Here is a 13671-nt window from a genome sequence, read left to right on the forward strand (position 1 = left end):
CTTTAAATGAGTAAGAGAGGCACCTGGATAGCTAAGCTGGTTAAGCATCCAACTCTTGATATCAGATCAGGTCATGATCTCACAGTTCATGAGCTCGAGCCCTGCATCAGGCTCTGCACTGACAGTGTGGAGCCTGCTTGGGATTCTTTCTTTCCCTCTCTCTGCCCCTCCCCCACTCATGCTGTCTCAAAATAAGTAAACTTTTAAAAAAATGAATAGTAAGTTTTATGTTATGTGTATTTTACCACAATTAAAAATGAAGAATAAACACTGTGAACTTAAAACTGAAAGGGGCGCCTGGGTGGCTCAGTCGGTTAAGCAGCCGACTTTGGTTCAGGTCATGATCTCATGGTCCGTGAGTTCGAGCCCCACGTCGGGCTCTGTGCTGACAGCTCAGAACCTGGAGCCTGCTTCGGATTCTGTGTCTCCCTCTCTCTGACCCTTCCCCGTTCATGCTCTGTCTCTCTCTGTCTCAAAAATAAATAAATATTGAAAAAAAAAAAAAAACCGAGGAGAGATTCTCTGCTGTCAGGGTAGAAGCCAAAGATGTCATTTTTATTCCCTCATGTTCATGGCTGTGTGTAATAACAATAATTTAATTTTAACACTTGCAAAACTTTGTTTTCTCATCTGTAAAATGGGAAAACTAATTCCTACTTAAAATAAATTGTCACTGGGAACAAATGAGATAGTATATGCGAAAAAGTAAGTGGTACCTAGTAGATGTTCAGTAAATGTCAATTGACTGATTTGTTCTTGTAAAACAGAGCTTTTGGGAGTGGAATAGAGGATCTCATGATTTTTCCCCAGGTAATTGGCATTAAGAATGAGACTGAGGGAGGGGCGCCTGGGTGGCTCAGTCAGTTAAGCGTCCGAATTAGGCTCAGGTCATGACCTTGCAGTTTGTGAGTTCAAGCCCTGAGTCAGGCTCTGTGCACACAGCTCAGAGCCTGGAGCCTGCCTCAGATTGTCTTCCTCACTCTCTGCCCCTCCCCACCTTCTCTCAAAAGTAAATAAACATTTAAAAAAATTTTTTGTCTTAATGAGACTGGGGGGCTCCTGGGTGGCCCAGTAGAGGTTAAGCTCTGACTCCAGCTCAGGTCATGATCTTACAGTTTGTGAGTTTGAGCTCCGCATCAGGCTCTCTGCTATCAGCACAGAGCCCACTTCACATCCTCTGCCTCCCTCTCTCTCTCTGCCCCTCCCCCTGCTCTCTCTCAAAAATGGATAAACATTTTTAAAAAATGAGATGGAGGGGCGCCTGGGTGGCGCAGTCGGTTAAGCGTCCGACTTCAGCCAGGTCACGATCTCGCGGTCTGGGAGTTCGAGCCCCGCGTCAGGCTCTGGGCTGATGGCTCAGAGCCTGGAGCCTGTTTCCGATTCTGTGTCTCCCTCTCTCTCTGCCCCTCCCCCGTTCATGCTCTGTCTCTCTCTGTCCCAAAAATAAATAAACATTGAAAAAAAAATTAAAAAAAAAAGAATGAGATGGAAGTTTTTGGTGAAAATGAAAATCTGCAGTTCACTATTTAACTCAGGGTAACTCTACCCTCTGTTAGCCATCTGTAAAGAGGGTGACTTCTTCATGTCTGTTCTCTCCAGTCACATGCCCGTGTCCCCAGATGGAGGGTTTTCTTAATTTCTGCCTCACTGAATTCCTCCTTTGAGGAGGGAGGAGGCTCCAGGGAGGTGGTTTTCCTTCCCTGCAGAACCAAGTATCCTGAGAATGAGTCTCCAGGGCTCAGCTTCCCCCAGCCACACCCCCTCCCCACCTCCCCAAGCCCCTGATGTGCCCTGGGGAAATGCTTCTGAGCAAGGAAAGCATCCTGGGGCAAGGGACTCTCTGAGAACTACAGCCCACGTCGTGGGGGGGGGGGGGGGCGGAGAGGGGGAGCGGCATGGGTTTCTCAAGGAGGCTCCTTGGCGGGCAAGACTTTGCCCTTGATGTGGGTGGACCAGCCAAGCTACCCCTGGTGCCAGAACAGGGCTGGAGGAAACTCCCCAGAAACCCCAGAAACACAAGCAGCAATGCAGAGACAAAACGCTAAGGCCTCTCGTTAAAATGACGACTTGGTCTGTGAAGTAAAATCCAGACCAGATCTAGTATTCTGGCTTTGTAAATGCTGATGGCTGTAGGTGACCAGCAAGAATGCTGACAGCATCGGGAGGAGGCAGCTGGAAAGAGCACGGATTTGGAGAACAGAAAGACCTACGTGGGATTTTCAACTACAAACTGTCAGAAGCTGTTCTGTCGGATCACCGTTGTGAACTGTCGCTGGTGGGAGACAGCAGGTGCAAAAGTCATCTCAAAAGCCACTCTGAGATGTTTTTTGGTGTGGAAAGCAAAGACCCAGAGAGGTGTGGAAATTTATTTATTTATTTTTGGAAGTTTATTTATTTATTTTGAGAGAGAGAGGAGAGAGAGAATCCTGAGCCTGATGTGAGGCTCGAACCCATGAACCATGAGATCATGACCCGAGCTGAAACCGAGTTGGACGCTCAACCGACTGAGCCACCCAGGTGTCCAAAATTTATTTTAATTAACAAGTACAACTGATAGATTTATTTTGAAGTGGTGAGTATATACAGACGGTGAAGTATTAATCATCTCCTTCCTTAACCAAAATTTCTCACAGTTCTCTAAAATGTGTTTTGCAAACCTATAGCTTTCCATTTCAGATGGATAAAGGCAACCATACATTAAACCAGCCTGATGGCAAGAGAAATCTTTTCTTGCATTGAGGGAGAACAAAGGTCGCCAAATTTTAAATTCCCAAATCTCTGCTTCAGTTAATTAATCAGCTAACCACACCTCTTTGTCGGATCCAATCTTGTGAAACCCATCTTATTATCAGCACAGACTAAGTCTTTTGATGGAACAGTATTCGAATGAAAAGGACATTGAGGTCCCCGAGATGTGCTTCAGAGCTTTTAAGTTAAAAGCTGCCTTAAAAATGTAACTCATACCTCTGATCGGTATGTTTTTTTCTAAAAGATGGAGCTTTTATTATGGTTCTAGACCTGACTCCACTGCTGTCCAGCTGCAAGACCTTGAGCAAGTTCAATTAGCCTCAGATTTCTGTACAAACAACCCCGAAGAGTTAGGAGATGTCCCTGCATGGGGCAGATGTGTGACTCTGACATCACAGTCATTAGATGGCCTGTTCCTTTCCCTGTCCAGAGCCGCCCTCTCTCCTGCCATCCACCACAACTGCATGAAGCACATAAAGAAATTGGCATACAAAATAACACGAACTGGGTGATCACAACTGAGTGAAAATCTACACATTGCCCTGAACTCATTCATTCATCAGATATGCAATGAAGCACCTCCCACATGCCCAGCCTTTTCCTGGGCCCTGGGCATTAGCTGTTTACAAGATAGACTTAAGACAGACTCTTCCTTGGACTTTTGTGCAACTCAACTTGTATACATTGTGTCCACACAACCAACCAAACAAAAGCCCAATGGCAAATGCTTAGAAAGAAAGAAAAAGAAAGAAAGAAAGAAGGACAGACATAGGGGCACCTGGGTGGCTCAGTCAGTTAAGCATCCAACCCTTGATTTCAGCTCAGATCATGCATGATCTCACAATTCATGGGATCGAGCCCCATGTCAGGCTCTGCACTGGGTGTGGAGCCTGCTTAAGATTCTCTCTCTCCCTCTGTCCCTCCCCCACTTGCCCTCTTCCTCTTTCAAAATCAAAGAGAGACGTTTAAGATTGTGGTGGGGGAGAAGTAGACAGTAAACAAGCGAACAAATAAATGAACAAGATGAATTCAGAGGCTGATAAGTGCTGTACTGAAAATAAGGCTGCTGAATGTGAAAGAGAGTGAATAGAGCAATTCAGGGACATTTTTGTCTTGTTCATTATACTTTTTGCATTTTCCAAGTTTGCCACAATGAAGTATTAATTTTGTAATCAGAACAAAATGAAGGAGGGAAGAAACCACTCCACACTGTGGGAAGTCACCCAGAGGGAGCACAAGGGGGCCCGTACACACCCAGCAGTGGAAGGGGGGTGCTGGTAAGAGGGCTTTTCCCTGTGTCCCTCCCCTGTTTTTCTGTCATCATTATAACTAAACCTGCTGCACAGGGAGCCCAAGTCGGTCTCCTCGGTGTGTGTTTACCTCCTGCCTGTTTAACCAGCTCAAGAGCAGCTCCCAAGGGCCATGATCAAAACATGAGTTCATCGCGCTTGGTTCCTCTGGGAGGGCGAGCTGGCTCAACCTGGAACCGGGTGTCTCCCTCTCGGGGGAATGTCCTGAGACCCTAGAGGGAGCGTGGCCTGGGACTTCCCTCAGCTTCCCAAAGCCCCCAACAAATTGAATGGGTTTGGGGAGAGCTGTGAGGTGGTTTGAGGGGCATGAGAAAACCACACAGGTCCATCCAAGTTGAATCCCATTACATGGACTTTCCAGCATCCAATTTGTCCCTTATGTGGACATCTTGCTACAGCCACAGGCCCTTAGAAAGTTTAGCAGATACAGGAAGGGACTCTGAGCTCAGTAGGGGAAGGAGGACGCACCAGAGGTATCTGCCTCCAGCTGGAGTAATGGGAGGGCAGGGTCCCAGCAAAGGGAAACTGGGGCAGGGGCTGAGAGAAGATCTGAGACAAGAGCCAGACCGAAGCATCCAGTTCTAGGGCGATGGCCAAGAGCAAGAATTGAATCCAAAGCAAAGGTCGGAAGAAGTGAACGCTGGGGAGGTCCCTGGAGGCGATGCCGATGCCAAGAGAGCGAGGTTTTCTGGAGATCCGCCCAGTCAGGCCAAGGAGAGAGAGAGCTTCTAGGGGCTTCCAGCCCCTCTGAAAACACCCACTCCATCCCACCCATGTTGTGCCAGTTTTGTGTGTCCTTCCAGTCAGGAGAGGCTGGCATGTGTGAGGAGGCAGTTTTGAGGGAAATTGAAAGTGGCTGCTGCTTAAATCTCTGCCAGGTCCAGCTACAGCACAGAGAGCCCTTAGCTGAGCTCTGCTACTATAAAGCAGCTCGCTGTGTATTCAGAACAAATTCCTTCTTGGAAGCCTGGAAGAAAAATGCTCAGGTATTCACATTGATTGCTTCAGCTAATGGATTATGGCGCAGATTTTTCCTCCCTCCCACATTCCTGTTTTTTAAAAATTAAACTATACATTGTGAAAGTAATACAGAAATAAGTGCTTATTGTAAGATGTTGAGGGTACAAGGTATATGGCATAAAAACTGACAGGCTGCCTTTGTCCCCTCCCCAGGGTCACCCCCACCCCCACCCCAAGGGTGACTGCTGACTTCAGTTTGGTGAACATAACTTGTATTGCTTTAATGTTAAAAAAAAAAATGTTAAAGAATGAAGATCGCACGGGCCGGGAAGCACCAAGTGCTTGTGGAGAAGGGTTGCTTACAGCATTCATGGAGCCTGAGAGGCCCTTGGGACACTGGTCCTTGCGACACGCATGGCCCTCCTGCACACTGCGCCCCTGGGAGGGTCCCAAGAAGACCAGATCTCCTCTCACCCAGAAACCTCATCCTCTTACAGGCAACTGTGCAAAAGGGGATCCTTGTTAAAACGTCCTTGAGGAGCCTACAATTCAAAGCACGTTAAGAAACACATAGAAGAAAATTCTCCATCCAATGAAAACAAGTGGGGAAACTCTGGAGACATGCAGGACACTGAGGCGAGAATGTGGGCCGATCGACCCCCCCAGCCACCCACCTTTCCAGCTCCTCACTACTTCCTGTCTCCCACTTTGCCCCAATGGGAGAAAGAGGCTTCTGGCTGAGGGTCCTGGTAGCCTGGTGGTGCGGGAGCCATGAAGAAAGTCAAAGCAGCTTAGAGGCCCATCCATCATTGCCAGGGGTCCCGCAACAGTCAGGTCTGGTCAGCCTCAGCACTGCAGGCTCCCAGCCACCTGGCCTTGGGGGCTTCCTCGTGTAGCCCCACCTGTCAGCATCTTGCCTCTTCCCAGACCTTCTGGTTGCCATGGCGACCAGCCACCTGCCCCAGTGGGGAGGCGGGGCTCTTCCCCCAGGCTCCAAGTAGCAGTGAAATCCAGGAGGTTCAGTAGCAACAGCTGCTCCTGGAGCACTTTTTGGAGTTTGCTCCCCTAGTGCTTAAGCCCTCTTGTTAAATTATAGGCAGGAAAAGAAACAGGAGAGAAAAACCGGGCCCCTAAGTGCCCAGCAATGGGAGAAAAGATAAGCAAATAAATAATAAGTGATGGTTTATACATATTATATAGCCACTAAAAAGGATGTTCACAGAGTCTTTAATAACGTAGGGAATTGCTCGGCTCTGCAAATCTAAAGTAGGTTTGCAAGAAAATGCTCCTCAAAGAAAGGGCTTGGCAGTGCATTAATTTTAGGAAATACCACATCTCAGTCCTCTCTTGGAGATTCAGGTTGCATGTCGGCATATTCAAGGCTCTGAGAAGTCTTCTAGTCAAGCACCTGTATTTAACCTTATTTAATTCAGTGTTTTCCTCATTTACTTGATAATAGAGCCCTCTTCTGTAGACCCCCTTTCCCAGCCACAGGGCGGGAGGCCTGTCACCCTGGTTGCCTCATTGTCTCCCTACTGGTGGTGACTGTGTCTCTAGCAGAGCGTTGGCTCCCCACCCCTCCCTGGAGGCCCCAAGAGCTCTTTGATGTAGAGGTTGCGTTTCCTCCCTCCCCTTCTCACCCCCAGTTCCCACCCCACGGCCTGGCACCCGGCAGTTTGTGGTAACGCCTTTTGGAATTAGAGTCCATGTTCATTTCCAATGTAGATACTGATGATCTGACTTTTCCCTCCTTCTTATGATGGGTTTTATCATCATAGGATGAGCAAGCAATCATCTGCTCCACTGTCACTAATTTACCTATAATAGGGGAGTAATCACCTACCAGGAAGGAGCCAGGTTCACTAACGGCCTCCTGACATTGCTGTGTGGTGAGCCCAGCACTTCCTCACCTGGATCTTGGCCCATGCCAAAAAAAAAAAAAAAGCTATTCTGTGCCATGGAAAGTCATATATCAAGTGGGTTTAGAGCAAGGGTGGGCAGACCGGCCCATGGGGCAGTTCCAGTCCACTACATGTTTTTTATAAATAAAGTTTTATTTATTTCCGTATTATCTATGGCTCCTTTAGGGCTACTATCTGGCCCCTTACAGAAAAAGTTTGCCAATCCCCAGTTTAGAGGATCTCTCAAGTTTTATTTATGATTTGTCTTGGGTAATAAGGAAAGGAAAAGTGTCAAGTCTGACGGACTATTGGAAATATTGTTTCAAAGCAAGAAAAAAGCAACTTGCACTCCTCAGTAATTACTAACTGCACAGAGTAGTAGTGATAATAATAATAATAATAAGGCTGGTTTTCATGTCGTTCATCTCAGCTCTTTGCTTTGTGAAAAGCAGTTGAGCAATAAGAAGTAAGCATCTGCTTCTGATGCAGCAACTTAAAGAGTAGTTATAGCCCAGTGAGAAGAAAGGCCCTGCTTCGGGGGAGGCGGCAGAGTTAGGGCCAGGCTCCATTTAAGACAGAAGCGAGAAACAACAAACTTCTTCAAGGATGAAGTCCTGGGGCTCAGGTCAAGGTTTCACGGTTCATGAGTATGAGCCCCGCACTGGGCTCTGTGCTGTGGGATTCTCTGGCTCCCTCTCTCTCTGCCCCTCCCCAACTCATTCTTTCTCTCTCAAAATAAATAAATAGACTTCAAAAAATAAAAAATAAAAATGGCTGGAGTCCTGGACACAGGCAGCAGCTCCCAGAGCTCCCAGATCTCCTGTGATCAATCTGGTCCTCCCCCACCTGTCTGCTTCCACCCCTCCCAGGCTGTTCAACAGCATGATGTCCTCTGTGACCACCCCAGACCTCTGGGTCTTTGCTCAGGCGGTTCCCCTCCTGGGACACCCTTCCCCACCCTCCCTTCTTCCCATGCCAGCACTCAGCTGAGCCCAGAGCTCAGCTCCTCGGTGAGCCCTCTGACCCTCCTCAGCGCTGCCCTCAGCGGTTCCCTTTGCTTCCTGCCATCTTCGCACAACTCAGATTCTGTCTACCCTGCAGGTCTCTCTACCTTCCTAGGCTGCAAGCAGCTTGTGAGCAGAGACCACGCGCTCTTTGCTCCTGTACGTGTGCTCGTGTAACTAGGAAAAACAGCGCAGTGTAGTTGTATTACTTTGACATATTAACCATATTTCCCCCCTTTTCTTATATTTCTTTGAATCCTCATTTCCTCCATCCACTCCTATTTTTCATCTCACGGTAGGAAATACCCAGGAAAAAGCAGGAAGGAAAAGGAGCCAGTTCTTGGCTTTTGTGTTTCAAAAGCCTGGTCTTTTGAAAGAACGAAAGGCTTAAGAAATAGATTTGGAAGAATAAATGTAAGATGAGTCAGAGCAGGGCTCCTACCCCGAGAATCTCTGGTCTGAAGGGAAGTGAGAAAGGCAGATTGGGGCCCTGTTTGCCAGTTTCTCCCAAGTTGAGTGTCCATGGACGTAGTGGCAGTGACGGGGACACACAATGCAATTCTCAGGTGGGTGTATAAGATCCAAGAACAGAGGGGCTCTGAGCAGCTTTCTCCGATTGGGCAGATGGAAGGAGAACAGGACGCCAGAGAAGACAAACACTTGCCCAGGGGATCTGGGCAGGCAGCCCGTGGGCAGCCTGACAGAACTTCTGCAGCCCCCTTTCCTCCTTGCTAGCCAGAATAGCTGGAGCGGTGGCAGCCATTCTGTGACCAGTATTAGGTGGAAGGCATGAGGACAAAGGCTTGAGATTAAGATGCTGAAGCAAGAAGACTGAAGGCACCTGGGTGATGAACCGTGGGGGCACTGTCCCTCCCTGGGGTTGCCTACCTCTGGACTTCTTGTTAAATGAGAAAAAAGGAACCCTATCTTGTGCACACAGGTGTTCAGAGGGCCTCGACCAAAAACACTTCCTTTTCTTAAAATTTTTTTTAAGTTTATTTATTTTGAGAGAGAGAGCACAAGCAGGGGAGACGGGCAGAGGGAGAGAGAGAGAGAAAGAGAGAGAATCCCAAGCAGACTCTGCATTGTCAGCACAGAGCCCGACTTGGGGCTCTAACCCACAAACCATGAGATCATGACCTGAGCCAAAACCAAGAGTCAGACGCTTAACCGACTGTGCCAGCCAGGCGCCCCTCAACCAAAAGCACTTGTAAATGGGTTCAGTGAGGAGACAATGGAACCATCTCTAGACATGTGAGAGGGCAGAGGAACAGAGGAGCAAGCGCTGAGGCTGAACACGGCAACTGAAGTTTGCCTCCACAGCCATCTGCAGGGACTAAGGACAGCAGAATGAGGACCAGATTGTTGCCACCCCTGTCCCCAATGCCTCAGCCTGCTGTCATCCCCAGGGAAAGGGGAGAGCTATCTGAACTGACCAAGCTTAAGTTTCTGCCACCAGGCCAAATGGGGCAAAAGAGAAATTATGTTTCTTGCACACCTGAGTTTGGCCTGAGATTATAGGCCGTACATTACCCTTCATAGTATGTGTTAGGGGCGCCCACGATCTCACAGTTTGTGAGATCGAGCCCCGCGTCAGGCTCTGTGCTGGTAGCACAGAGCCTGCCTCGGATTCTCTCTCCCTCTCTCAGCCCCTCCGTCTCCCCCCCACCTCTATCTCCATCTCTCTCAAAATAAACATTTAAAAATTAATAAATAAAAATAAATAAATATGTGTTAAATGGAACCAGTGAATAGAACTGAGCCCGAGATCCGCAGCATCAGGGATGAGCTGGTCGATGGACTCCAATTCCTGCAGCCCCTGAGACCATAGTTTGGAGAAGTCTGGTCAGAGAGGATAAATCCCTAGAAGGATCCTGAATAATTCTTTCGATGCTCTCCTCTACACATGCGTCTCCTGCCCTCTGCTGCCTGCCCCACCCCCCTGAGGCCCAGACTGCACCCCACCCCAAGCAGGCTTCTCCATCATCCTGACTCACCCCTTCCCAGCTGGTACCCTCAGCCCTTCCCCAAGACCTTGACAGCAGTGAAAGGAGCCACCTTTTATTGTAAATATAGCATCAACAACAATAAGGGCTACTGTTCCCTGAGCAAGATTACATCCGGGACCTTCTCAGGCATAACAATGGCATGGTGATCCAGCTAATCAGAGAGGATAAAGGGCTCAGTGTGTAAACTCAGGCCCAGTGGAGTCCCAGGTGAGCAGAAGCATGGCCAGGGTGGATCATCTGGCTCTTGGGGCTGTGGGCAGCTCTGTACCCAGTTAGGCCAGATTCAGGGCCACCCCAAATGTGCAGGGCTTTTTCTGGGCCTACCCATGGGCAGGAGGAGAAACTTGAGATTCAGCAGGGCCTCCCAGGAAGCCCATTAAGCAAAGAGGAGTACCCCCCCCCCACCTCAACATGGAGGTGAGAGGAGCCTGGATGCCTCCAATTTGCACTTCTCAGTGCTTCCTTCCCCTGATGAATTATTCATGTCCATGGCCAGGCAGCAGATCAATAATGCAGGAGGCAGAAGCCCTGGCAGGACCCATCTTCCAGCTGACCGGCTCTGCCCCAGGATCCAGGGAGGAACTCTCCACAGCCCTCCCTCGATGGGGTGGTGTGGGCCTCTGTGCTTGGGTCGCTGAAATCCTTCATGGAAATCCAGCTGTCCCCAGGGCTCCAGGCTGGGAGCTGGGCTGCAAACATACCCAGGAAGGTGGCCTTTTTTTTTTTTTTTTTTTTTTTTTTTTACAATTTCCATACCTCGTCTGCCTGGAGGGGCCCGTGTGTCCCTCAACACAAAGGAACCATGTGGACCGGTCCAGCCCTGGGAGTAGGAATTCCTCTCACAGGATGAGGGTGCAAGAGACATCCCCCACTCTTTCTCCAGGGCCCAGAGTCTGGCAGGTAGAGACCCAGGAGAGCCAGAGAGTTCATTCTGGTTGCAAGCAGAAACTTCCATCCAAGCAGCAGCTTCAAGACACCTGTTTGACTTTCTCTGGTCCCTAGCAGGTTCCAGCAGATTCCAGCAGACTCCAGCAGACCCATGGTGGGGGGCCAGAGGCTGGGGAAGTTCCGTGCTTCCTTGGGAATGGTGCTTTGGGGGCACACCCACCGTGACCTTCTGACTGCCTCCCACACACGCACCCCCTACTCACACGCGCCTCCTCCGCCAAGGGCTGCAGCCTCACTGGAAACACTGGGAAGAGGGGTGTAGACGTCATCTGCTAGGAAATGCCATACTTACCCGGGGTTCCTCTCTTTGTCCTTCTCTTTGTTTCTCAGTACTGCCTAGATTTTCTCAGTTTGTTACAATAGATCCTTGTAGCAAGAAAGAAACCCAAATGACTGTTACTTTTGCAGGGGAGAGAAAAGAACCACTAGAGAAGAAAAGAACCACCTAAGGTGAGACTAGCCAGCTCTCCTTCAGGCTTCCCGCCCAGAGCTTCCCCAAACTTAACATGCAAAGGAACAGCCTGGGGATCTTGTTAAAGGTGGATATTCTCCTTAAAGGGCATCATCTGAGTTTCTGCATTTTTGCCAGCCCTGGTCATGTCCAAGCTAATGGTCCAGGGAGCACACTTTGAGTAGCAAGGCTCTAGAGTCCATCCCAGTGGCTTCCAACCTCAAAAGACCATTGGGGTGACCACTGGAAAAATGTTTTAAAACCCGGATGCTCCAGGGGAGGCTGGCTGGCTCACTTGGTGGAGCATGCAACTCTGGATCTTGTGGTTGTGAGTTTGAGCTCCATGTTGGGTGTAGAGATTACTTTAAAAAAAAAAAAAAAAAAAAAAATCTGAAAAAAGAAAAAATGCAGGTGCTCCAGCCACACCCCAGACCACTTAAACCAGATTTTCTAGGAGTGGCAGCCAGGCTTCAGCATGTCCTCAAGCCCCCAGGTGATTCTAGACCAGCTCAGCTCACTCCTTTACTTGAGGAGACTGAGGCCCAGAGAGAGGCCAGGGGCTGCCCACGATGACACAGACAATGAGGGAAAAGTTTGGGGCCTGGGCCAGAGAGCTTTCCAGGGCCCACGGGGTTGTCTCCTATCATGGGTCGGGGGATGGGCAGGAGGCTGGCAGGGACTCAAGGGGCAGGCCAGGGTGCCCAGAACTACCCAGATTCTGGGATGCCCTCCAGGCTGGGGGCCAGGCTGTGCCCCCCACATGTATCGAGCCCTCGCGGTTCCCCAGGATTGCGTCAGGCTCCCAACAGCCCTGGGCGTGTCCAGAGCAGATTATCACCCCATTTACAGATGGGGAGATGAGGTTCAGAGAGGCCAGACCCCTTGTCCCAGGGCATAGCCATCTGTCATATGAGGCCTCCTGCATTGTGAAAACTCCAATATTTCCCTCACTGATTGTAAGACACAGGTGCCCCCTTCCCGTTTTAAAGTTTCTAAAATTGGGTTGTGTCTGACAATGTCGAACCAACAAGCCAGGCACTACAGTGATGTGATTGTTCCTGGCAGTGCCCGTGGACAGGGGGTGTCCAGTCACCTGAGTGTTATTAAATTGGCAGCATTACACTGGTGGCATTTCATCTTCATCTGGATCCCCGGGTGGTGCTTTAAGTATCCTTGGAAAGATCATGAGTCTCCCGGTGAAGGCCACCTTCCTGCTCTTGGCTTCCCTGACTTCCTAGGACAGCCCTCTGTCCCGTGTCCCCTCCCTGCAGCCCTCATCTACCCAGCTGGCACATTCACTCACCCTGCCCCAGCAACTAACTCCTTCCTTCCAGAACTTTCCCTTTAGGCCACAGGTCCTATGGTCCAGAAAGCCTGTCCTTTTCATCTCTGTGTCCTCAGGGTCCAGTATAAGGCCTGGTATGTAGTAAGTGTTCAATGTAGAGGCAGCTTTTAGGCAACAAGCTTGAGCAACGGAAAACTGAGTAAGGTACATGCAATGCAAATGGGCTCATTAAGGGACCCACCTAAAAATGACCAGTTTTTAAGATTACCAAAGAAAGGAAAATTCCATATGTTCCCATACTCCCTCGCTCCATCCTGTAACTGCGGCCCCTCCCCACCACCTCGGCACTGACCGGCTCTATTTTGCTATCCTGCCCCATGCTCTCTCACGGTGTATTTGATAAACTTCTATCTCCATTGTTCTGCCTTGGGTGAATTCTTTCACCGCCCTGGCCACCAGCCCCCATCCGATTGGGACACCCCACCTTTGGTGGCTCCCCTATCCGGTCGGAGCACCCCACACTTACTACAAGTTTGTGGAAGGAGAGAGGGAGGGGGTCCCAGCCCAGGGTCCTTTGGGGAGCCTCCCTCCCACTCTGGGGCAGAGGTTGCTGCTCCCTCCACGGCTCTCTCTGTGAGCACCCACTGAAACACCTCCACACTGCTGTGGTCTGACTGCTGTGTCCTTCCCAAATTTGTATGTTGAAATCTTACCTATCAAGATGATGGTATGAGGAGGTGGGGCCTGTGGGAGGTGCTTAGGTCAAAAGGGTTCTGGGATTAGTGCCCTTATAAAAGAGACTCCCAGAGGGGGAGAGGGAGAGAGAGAAAGGGGGGGGAGATGTCACTCTGCCCACACCCACACCCTGCTTGGCCCACACTCCTGCAGTCTGGGAAATGGATCCTTCCTCCCACCTTATCCCCCACCACCGCTCCCCACCCCCACCAACTAACTTGCCTTCCTTCTATAGGGCTTTCCTCTCTGAGTAGCAAAGCATGGTTGCAAGAAGCCAACTTTGAGGTCAGCCCTAGGGACAGGGTCGGTTCACCAACATT

This window comes from Herpailurus yagouaroundi, unplaced genomic scaffold, assembly GCF_014898765.1.
Source record: "Herpailurus yagouaroundi ecotype Mexico unplaced genomic scaffold, PumYag 215, whole genome shotgun sequence".
In the NCBI taxonomy this organism is placed as follows: Eukaryota; Metazoa; Chordata; class Mammalia; order Carnivora; family Felidae; genus Herpailurus; species Herpailurus yagouaroundi.